A 10033-nucleotide genomic window follows, 5' to 3' on the forward strand; every position below is an offset into this window, starting at 1 on the left:
AAGGCAGACTCCTCGTCATTCTCTGCCAACCTTTGTAGCAGTCTCCAGATACATACAATAAGAGTGTTATTAATATAACTATAGCATTCAATAAATATAAGACATAAGAGTGTTAAGCACTAAAAAATGCAAGACATAATCACACCATAAGAGTATTAATTATTTAACTAGAGCATTCATTAAATTGAAGACATAAAAGTGTAATACTGAAAAATTAAGTTGCATAAAACCTGCGCCTGTCGCCCGACGTGTATGTGAAAGCCATTTAGTGATAAAAAAGGGCAAAAAACAATGGACCTGCATAGAAAGATACATTATAAAAGATGGTTAGGGACAGTAATAGTAAACATTACAACGCAACTACAATAAACAAAGTTGTTCAATATTACGCAACGGGTTGAATGAAGAATGGCTAAACATCAAGGACATATATGACATAGTTACAAACAACAAACTTAATTTAAACAAATAATACCAAAATTAGTGTCAGGGAGGATCATTTTGTGATCCATGTCCATGTAAAAGATCATCAAAAGCCAATCGTCAATGACGACTCCTATGGCCAGGTGTTGAGGGGGTGTCGAACACTGTCACACATAATTGTGGATCACTTTCACCGACTACAAGACATGACGACTAAATAAATGCGTGCAGCATTCACATGTTTAGAAACCACTTACAGGTGACACTAGAGTACCAACTTGTATCAGACACAACCGATGCAGCGGCAAGGAAATGCGGTTCAGGTGCTTGGCCCAATTGCCTCTTTCCCGTTCTCCTCCTAGAAGTCTCAAAGGGGAACTCAAAGGTGACAAGTTGTTGAACATCATGATAGATCTCACTCGTAGTACTTTTCCTATGTTGCTGCCGATTGCGACGATGAACCCAACTTGCACTGAACCAAGGCCACATATGTTTGGTGGTTGTATTGGCTGGATCACTAGACGGACTAAAATCAAATGACATGGCACTGGTATTCTGAAGATCAGCCATGAACCTATCCAAATGGCTTACAAATGCCATTAGTTTATCGCCTGAACCTAGCATTTTTTCTGACAATATGTTTAACTTTTTGTTTGCTTCATTCCACTTTACGGTGTCCACATCCTCTAAATTTGTATGTGCATTAGAAATGCTATCAACGACGGGTTCGGGTGTTGGGTTTTCATTAGTATTGGTAGATGTTGGAGTCAACATAGGAATAAGATCTATATGAAACAAGATCTTAGAGTGAAGTACACATCTTTTAAGTTAGCAAATATCAACATTCAGGAACATCCACTTACCTGGAACATGTGAATCATGGAATGAATTGTTCATCATTGCAAAAACCTTCAACGCATTCTTGCACATGTTTCCTCACAGACTCCATGAACATTCATAGATGTAGAAGTGATCCCCGAATTTCCTAACCACATACCAGTTGCACGAGGACTGACTTTTCACCTAGTACCAACTAGGAGGAGTGTCGTCTGGAACAAAATCAGCATCAGAAATTGCCTTTGCCCTCTCCATACTAGTTTGCAAATGTGTCAACCTGTAGTTTTTGATAAATCCAAAATGCTGCAATTCTCGCTTATGCTTGTAGAATAGTTCCACTTTATACACAAGTATAAAATACAGATTGTCCATCCTCCTCAAGCATGTCTTTTTATCATCTCTTAGGTGCAGCGACTTCAATTTTCCATGGTATAATTCAATGGCATTATTTGTGTCCTGGTTAGCATGAGTGAAATTCCTAAAGTTTTTCGCCTACATAGCTAGCCAAAAAAAAATTGAAAAAAATAAATTTAAAATAGGAGTAGGATGTCAACTACCAAACGACAACCAAAATGGGTAACAAGCCATAAAGCCACCAGTCGAATGTAATTTCCAACTCACCGATATGGCCTTCTCCTTGACACCATGTGTTGTAGAAGTACTCTAGAAAATGTTTATGATCACTAAATTCGACAAAGAAAGTCTACAGCTCCTCCACGGTGTTCTCTTCACTTTCATGCATTGCCATCATTATCGCCCCTAGACAGTGAAAAATGTCCATTGCTCTTTCCTTCGTTGCATACTTGTACACATTCTTCAGCCATGCTCGATGCTCGTGCCAAATACAAAGTATGACACGGCATTCAAAAACACTCTTGTTATGAACAAAACGTTTAATTGAGCCGGGAGTCTGCTCATTTCAAATAAAATGTAGACCAGCATATCATAATGTTTGATTTCATGTAGACAAACATTTCGCTCTTGCACTTACTCTATCACTTGAATCTTTGTACTCACATCATCCATGATAAATGCATTGATCCTCCAATCAGGCCTCTTTTCCTTTCCTCGTCTCTGCAACTCCATCAACGACACCTGGGTATCCTCGATATTGTTCCTCAAAGTCATGGCCCATGCAATAGGCACCCCTGATTGCTACTAATCGAAGATGAGACACGAATACAATTGATACTATTTTAAACAACAAACAGGAAGATCATGACCATCCACAAATCAAATGGGCTGCATGAAAACAGGTTAAGTTCAAAGAGAGTTACCTCGTATTTGTTTGTTACGAATGTCGAATCCATTGAGATGATTGAGTCATGTGAGAATCGAACCATCATGTCAAGCATCCAAGCCGTTTGTATTCCCATAATGAAAGGTCTGTCGGCACCTCGTGGCTGCTGGAAAAAATAAAAAATAAAAAATTGCCTCATCTTGTTTTTTCCATTCTAAGATGCTAGTGGCATTGTGCACATGCTTTCGTGATCGAATAGAATGAACCCTCGTCGCCGCGTTTATAACATCCTTGCATATGACGAATGAATCTCTCTTCTTCAACATGTCATGAAAAACAGGATCATCAAGATGTCTATCCATAATAGCATCAATGCTCACATCCATCAGCAATAGCCTCTCTATATATGCTTTGCATTCATTGGAAAGGTTTGGTGCAAATTGAGAGTGCAACTCATTGTTGGTATCATCCATGCCATGACAAGCTTCACCATTCTTGTCTACATGCAACAATTGCTTCAATATCAAGATGGCCACATCAGGCCTACCATATAACACCTTAACAATGAAGTGGCATGTACAACCTCTTTTTTTCTGATATGTCCGGGCGCGCTTCTTATTCGGTGACTTTTTCCTATTGTCTTATGGTCCATATGAACACCAATACCTTCAAAAACAACTCGCCTATTATCAACAACAATCATAATGTCATTAAACGTAGACAAAGAATAGGAAAGAATGTGTCTACAAACCGGTTGTACATCTTTGTTGTATGTGTGTTTTGCATAGCATTCTCATGCTCGGTGTGCCACTTTCGGAGGAATTGGGTTTCAACACCTTCATGCAACAATTCCCCTCTGATGAATGCATCCAATCTACCTAGTGGAATTGCTACACACGGGTCTATCATTGAATCATTTTCGACACAAATTGGCGTCCACTGAATATCCCTTGAACAGAAATGACGCAAACCTTCACCAGCATCTTGAACTTCCAACACCATAATGTCCTACCATTTTCGGTGTTTTCCTATTGTGGTCCTGCACATATCGAACAAAGAAAGAGATATCATCAACAGTAAACAGCCACAGTGATGATATCTTCAATGTGATAGTGTTTTGAGATAGTGGTTGATGTCAAATGTGTTTTCCATGATATTGGTCGCTTGGCACAAATGACTTCACAAAGCTAAATTACTGTTAGGCCTTCATCCTATTAGCACATATTTTTACAAAATAGTTTTGTGCTATATATGGACACTTTTAGTTTCATCATAAGAGCATTGACTGGTGGATTGTATGTACAGGTGATATGTTGCAGTATCTTCATGAAAAAGCATCACTTGGGCATATTGAAGGGAATGTTGACTACTATGGCATTCTGGAAATCCTCATCTTGACAATATTCAACGCTACAACCTACAAAGACGCAGGCTATTTGTGGCACATTCAAAAGTGCGGATAGTGGTTGGATCGAAAACCTTAAGTCATTGTTTACTTTTGTGTTTATAGTGCATTTGATGTTTTAGTTAGGCTGTTTAGTTATTGTTTAGTTAGTTGTTTAGGATAATGAAAGGGTGTGTCCTTTCATTCGTATCTCTTAGCATGTGTATTTATAATGAGTCATTTTGTATGTAAAGGCATCTAGGATTCAAAAAAAACATATTGCCTGCAAGGACTGCAAGTTATATGTATTAGGGAAGTCTATAGAACGAAGAAGTATCTTTTTGTGCAAACAGACTGTAATGGAGTATTTTCAAGTGCAGCTTATGTATGCAATCATCTCTTAAGGATTAATATATGAAGGTTCACTATTTCCTTTCCTAATTATTGTGCATACTTCTGTGTTGATGAGTTGTCTTTGTCCTGTTGATAAATCTATCATATGATTTGCTATGATGTGCCATCACATGTTGTTACATTAAATGTGACATTGGATTTTTCATTGTTGTGTAACACATACTCAAACCTTCATAGTTGATGTTTAATATTGTCTCATGAGTTGATAAGATTTTTGTCCGCAAAGTGTCATAAATACCCCTGGATAGAGGCACTGGTCTGTTATTTATCTTTTAAGGTCCTGGTTGGTCCTTGATAGAGAAACATTCTTCCCAAATTCTATATGAACTAATCTTCGCATATTTTTTTAAGTCATGAAAGCATTCTTATTCTAAATATATTATCATAATCATTTTCATTTCTTTTCAAATGCATTCACTTAAAGCACATAATAAAGTATAATTTCATAACAACAATTTGGCAGTTTTTGTAATTTGCTAAAAGGTTTAAATCCACTTTAAATAATCTCTTTTATGCTTGAGAAGAAGAGGTATACCCACCTAGGTATAACAAGCATACAGACACAAAGACACCATTCATATCTAGGCTCATAAATGTTTGGATTGTATATTAATATTCTCCTATCAAATTTTTACATAGACACAAAATGATCCTCCAAAATGCCAAAACAAAAGCCTGTATATATTTTGCCAGAGCTTCCATACAAAATTCTTGCGATCCCCTTCTAGGTTGTCCTGGTATCCACTTATACAAAATAGGATGCGACAAGCTTCGGACTTCCCTAGAAAATATTCCTATCCTAACCACAATTCCCCCCAAAAAGTTACATCAATTACAAAATATTGTAGCAGTAGGAGCGCAACTGATTCTGAAAAGTATTCCTCTGCAGATCAGGTTGCCTGTGAAGTGCCACATGTCGGGGCGTTGGTGGGACCTTCCTCTGCTTCTGTTTCTTTCAAAATATATTTGGTTTCCCATATTCTGAATGTATCATCATCAGGCCACGAGAATTTAATGATTTTTTTCTTCAGTTTGTTCCAACTCTTCCATGATTTTGTCAACTGTTTAACTTCCTTCTCCAAAAAGTCAAAATGTGATTTTATTTTCTCAATTTCCTCAATAGTCTGAATAAATAAAGAAGTATCATCCATGTTTATAATGTTATTAATTCTCTGACACAATTTACGACCTAGCTCCTCATTCCATACTTCTTTATCTTTTATCTTGTTGGCGCTCAAAAAACCTCTAGGAAATAATTGAATTTTTTCACTTGCATACTCCTTTTGGTACAAGTTTGCCCCTTTCAATGTTAACTCCATCTGCAAACCTAGACAACTCATTTGCTAATTCACAAGTAGGTCTGATTATGACATCAACACCTTCTTCTCCCTGGGACAAAGAATATATAGTCTTCAAATCCACATCTCTGGTGGTCCATTTATCCAAAATTGCCTCCAAAGTAGCCTTTTCTTCTTTGAAAGAATCTAAAAGACTCATTACCCTTCCCATATGTATATGCACAATTGTTGGCCCAATAGTATCAGCAAACTTCAAAATAGTACCCCTGGTCTTTTTCTCATACTTATTTGCAAAAATTGATTGAGCTTGCCTCATTCTCTCAATCTCATCCTCAATGTTCTCAGCTATTTGGAAACCAGGAGTCGTGGGAGGAGGGAATTCAATAATTGGGCTGGAAGGAGGGGGCTTAGTAGGAGAAGAAACAATCATCAGTTGGGAAGACTCACCCCTTTGATGTTGTCCTTCCAATTTACTCTTCAGCTCTACAATAGTGTCATCTCTAGAAGCTAGCTCAAGCTTTGCTTGATTATAAGCCTTTAGGACTACCTCTAATTTTGCGTGGAGATCATCTTTCTCCTAGGCCTCTTTTTCAGCCACTGCCATGCCAAATTTAGCAGACTCTAAGGTCATGCTAGCAGCTTCTACTACCCATGTGTTTCTAACTCTTTTCACAATCATGCCCCCTAAGTAATCAGATTCTGAGAAATCTCTCCTTCTTTATTTTCGTCTCTTTTAAGTGACCACATTACAAGGGTTGCATGGTCAGTACTGTAATTCATTCCCTCTAAAGGCTTGGTCTCCTTCCTTACTACATCAAAAACTATTGCATCGGCTATGTCCCATTCTGGGAGAATTAGCACTCCAGCATCTGCAATCAATTTTCTCCCTTTGTCAGGGGTAATTGCTTCAAACTCTCTTACCATTTTCTGCTTTATTTTTGCTTCAACAATAGATGTATCCTTATGGGGTTGTTCAACTTTCCCCTTTTCACACCTTTCTTTAAACTGCCCTATATGTGTTCGCCAAACAAATTGCAAAAAGGCTCCTGTCTTTACAAAACTGTTATCAGCCAAAAATTCATCACTAGCCTGTTTAATGACAGGATCCAGTTCTCTACCTACAAATTCGTCAACAGTCAGATCCATTTTGGCACTTGCTAGCTCTTCTAGCATCCCTTCTTGCAATTCTCCATATGTACATGCAATATCCCCTAAGCTTCCTAGTTGCAGTAATTGCTCAGCAATTGCCTGCTCATCACCTATAAATAATGGGGATTGAGAAGGATAATATGGGGATTCACATGATTGTGCCTCTTTTTCCAACCTCTGCCTTTTTGGGGAAGCTTGTGACTAAAGGGCATCCTCCATTGGCCTCTTTCCCTTTGACATAGAAGGTTCATCCCTCCTAGGCATTACCATATTATATCCTGATTTCTTATACATTACATACTCTCCAGGGGGAATGACTTTGGCCAAAATAGGCTTAGTGAAGACAAGCTTGGCTTTCTCGGGGTATGCCTTCATTAAAGCATCCTTCTTCTCATTCAGAGTGTGCATTGCACCTTCAAAGTATCCTATCAAATAATTGATCCTCTCCTCAAATGGGTGAAAGCTTTTCAAAGGATCATAATTCTTGTCAAAAAATTGGACAAAATCAAGGGTCTTCTTGTATGCCAACCATTTTTCCTTTTTTACTTCCTGCTCGTCCAAATTAAATTCATTTCTTACCAAATCTTCAAGGAAGTGAAATTGATGAATTCTGCGACCGCACCTCACTTTCTTCCTAAACATACCATTGAAGAAGTCTTCACGATCAGCAAACCTAGCCACTGTCGTTGACAATCTGTATAGCTGAAGGAACTTCTCAAAATGTAGCCAACCACCTTTAATGACTACAAATTGATGTGCCATGGTGACAGTTGGGAAGATTGTCCCTCTTCCTTTATTCGTCAGCTCTACTTCTTGTAGGCCTCCAATTTGCCTCATAATCTTAGCAATACCAATCTTGAAAGGGAGCTAATAGGGGAGCAAATATGGGGTTCCACTGAAACCATATACTTTGAAAATGGTGGAAACGGGATATAAGATTATTTAATCCCAATTGTGCACAATCTTGATGCTCTCTGCAAACTCCTTAGGTCTAATGAATTCAAGGAGAACCTTTGGGATCCTAGGGTTCTCTTGACACATAATAATTCTAAGCTTAGATGTAAAGCATCTATCAAATTTCAGATAGCTAGCATCTTCTCTATCCCAAGACAGATCTGCACTCCATAACTGAACTGGCATGTCTTCACCATCCCTTTCTCTTAGTAGGTCTATATCTTTTCCAAAATATTCCACGCCTTTAAACAAGAACATATGCATCAACATGGAATACTAGCCAAAAGGTCTATCCACTTTAGCATTATTTATCCCAATTAAACCCTCATGAATGACATCTACAAGATAAGGTGCAAAATCATATGCCATTGTTAAGGATGGGTTCAAAATTTGTGCCATCATAAGCATATAATGAGTTGGCATGGCATTCTCTACATCTTCTCTGAAAATTTGACATAGAGACCAATATACACCCTTAGCCCTTAAAGTCAATAAATTCATAGGGAAAGGCTCCATTGTGCTAGGGCCTACCAATTTTAACCCTCCTATCTTTGCAAAAAATTCCTTCAATGGCCCATTCCTAAGATGATCCTTCTGGGCATCATAGAAATTCTTGAGCATTTCAAAATCAATCGGTTATAAATACCTTGAGGCTTCATTCAGCCGAAATACCCTTCTGAGTTCATCATCAGTGATTTGAATTAGGGTGCCCCCATTTACATTCCTCATAGTCCTAGTGATAGGGTCATAACTTTTTACAATCTAGGTCAACAAATCAATGTCCATGAAAACTCCAGGGACAACCAGTTTCCCAACATCTAATTCCCATATATTATTTATGGGACCAGGTGTATTATGTTGGCCAAACCCTACCCTGAACAGACCTAAACCTGTCATGCCTATCTGGGCATCTCTCAGCCAACATCCCTTGTCATATAAACCGTCACCAATCCGCATGCGGGGAGATTTGGTAACAAGTTCCTTTATCTTGGTTGCACTATTTGTGGATTGAACCAATTCTTCAAGAAAGTCATCACAAATAGCCCTCTCTTGGTAATCTATCTTTCCCTTAAATTCTCTTCGCGGTGCCATCTTATCAATCTAAAGCTATCATCACTTCAATTGTTATTCAAATAACCCCTTCTAAAATTTTAGCACCAAACAATGTCACAAACAGGTATTGCAAAGCACAGTCACAGAAAAACTTACTTGTCGCTTGAGAAATCACAAAAACCACACACCTAGTCTCTGCTAATCCTCTTCACAGCTATTTGCAATTTGAATTTCAAAACAATGTCTTATGGAGGCACCTTACCGACAACTAAGCATTAATTATCATCAATAGGGTCACGCACTTCTGTAATTAATTCTTTTAAATTTCAAATATTGGCTTGAACGGACCAAAAGGGCTTCTTCTAAGTATTTATCCCTTCAGTCGTTGATCTGCAATGAGTAAAGGTCGAGCGTCTTCCTATCGCGGTCTACCGAGAACCGTTAGATTATGCAGATTCAGCGCTCCCTTTAATCACTTTAGCCTTCAAAGTGGGCCCATCATTTCGTCACTCGCCTTCTCTTTGTCACTGATCTGCGATGGGTAAACGTCAAGCATCTTCCCTTTGTGGTCTAGCGACCATTGTTGATTTCCTCTGGACTTTGTCACATTGGTTGGGCCCACCATTCATTCGCTAGTCCGCGAAGAGTAAAGGAGGAGCATCTCTTCATAGCGGTCTAGCGACAACCATCCGATCATTAGCTAATTGTTCGATCCTTAAGGTCCTTCATTACTTAGTTGTCACCACTAAACTGTCACCGCTAGTTGTCTCCATTAACTGTATGGATTGACTGTTTGACCAGCCCCGCCGCTAGTGGCTTGTCGCTGGGTCGCGATGAATATTCAACACATAACTTCCCACTGCGGTGTCACGACAACCGTTAGATCAAAAGAAACTTATCTAGCCTTTAAGAACCCGACGCAGACATAAAGGAAAATACTTAGGACTTTAGGAAACTATGAAACATTTCAAATTTAATTAAAACCTACCCAAACCTAGAACTCAAAATGGCCCCTTTCGATGACATGGTGACCCTTCCACTTAAGTGAAAAAAGAAACAGGCAATACTCTTATGATGAAACTATGACCCGATGAGAAGGCATAGGCATGGAGTGGAGCCATCGGGTATCAGGGAGAGTGGTTTTAGGTTACCTCACTGACCTGATAAGAAAGCTTTGTTTTGGTCGTTCGATGGTGAAGCCACTGGGTATCGGAAGGAGCAGGTTCATGTTACCCCAACGACCCGATGAGTAAGCATTGGAGTTGGAGTGCGTTTGAAGGT

This window comes from Cryptomeria japonica, chromosome 1 (genome assembly GCF_030272615.1).
Source record: "Cryptomeria japonica chromosome 1, Sugi_1.0, whole genome shotgun sequence".
Lineage (NCBI taxonomy): Eukaryota > Viridiplantae > Streptophyta > Pinopsida > Cupressales > Cupressaceae > Cryptomeria > Cryptomeria japonica.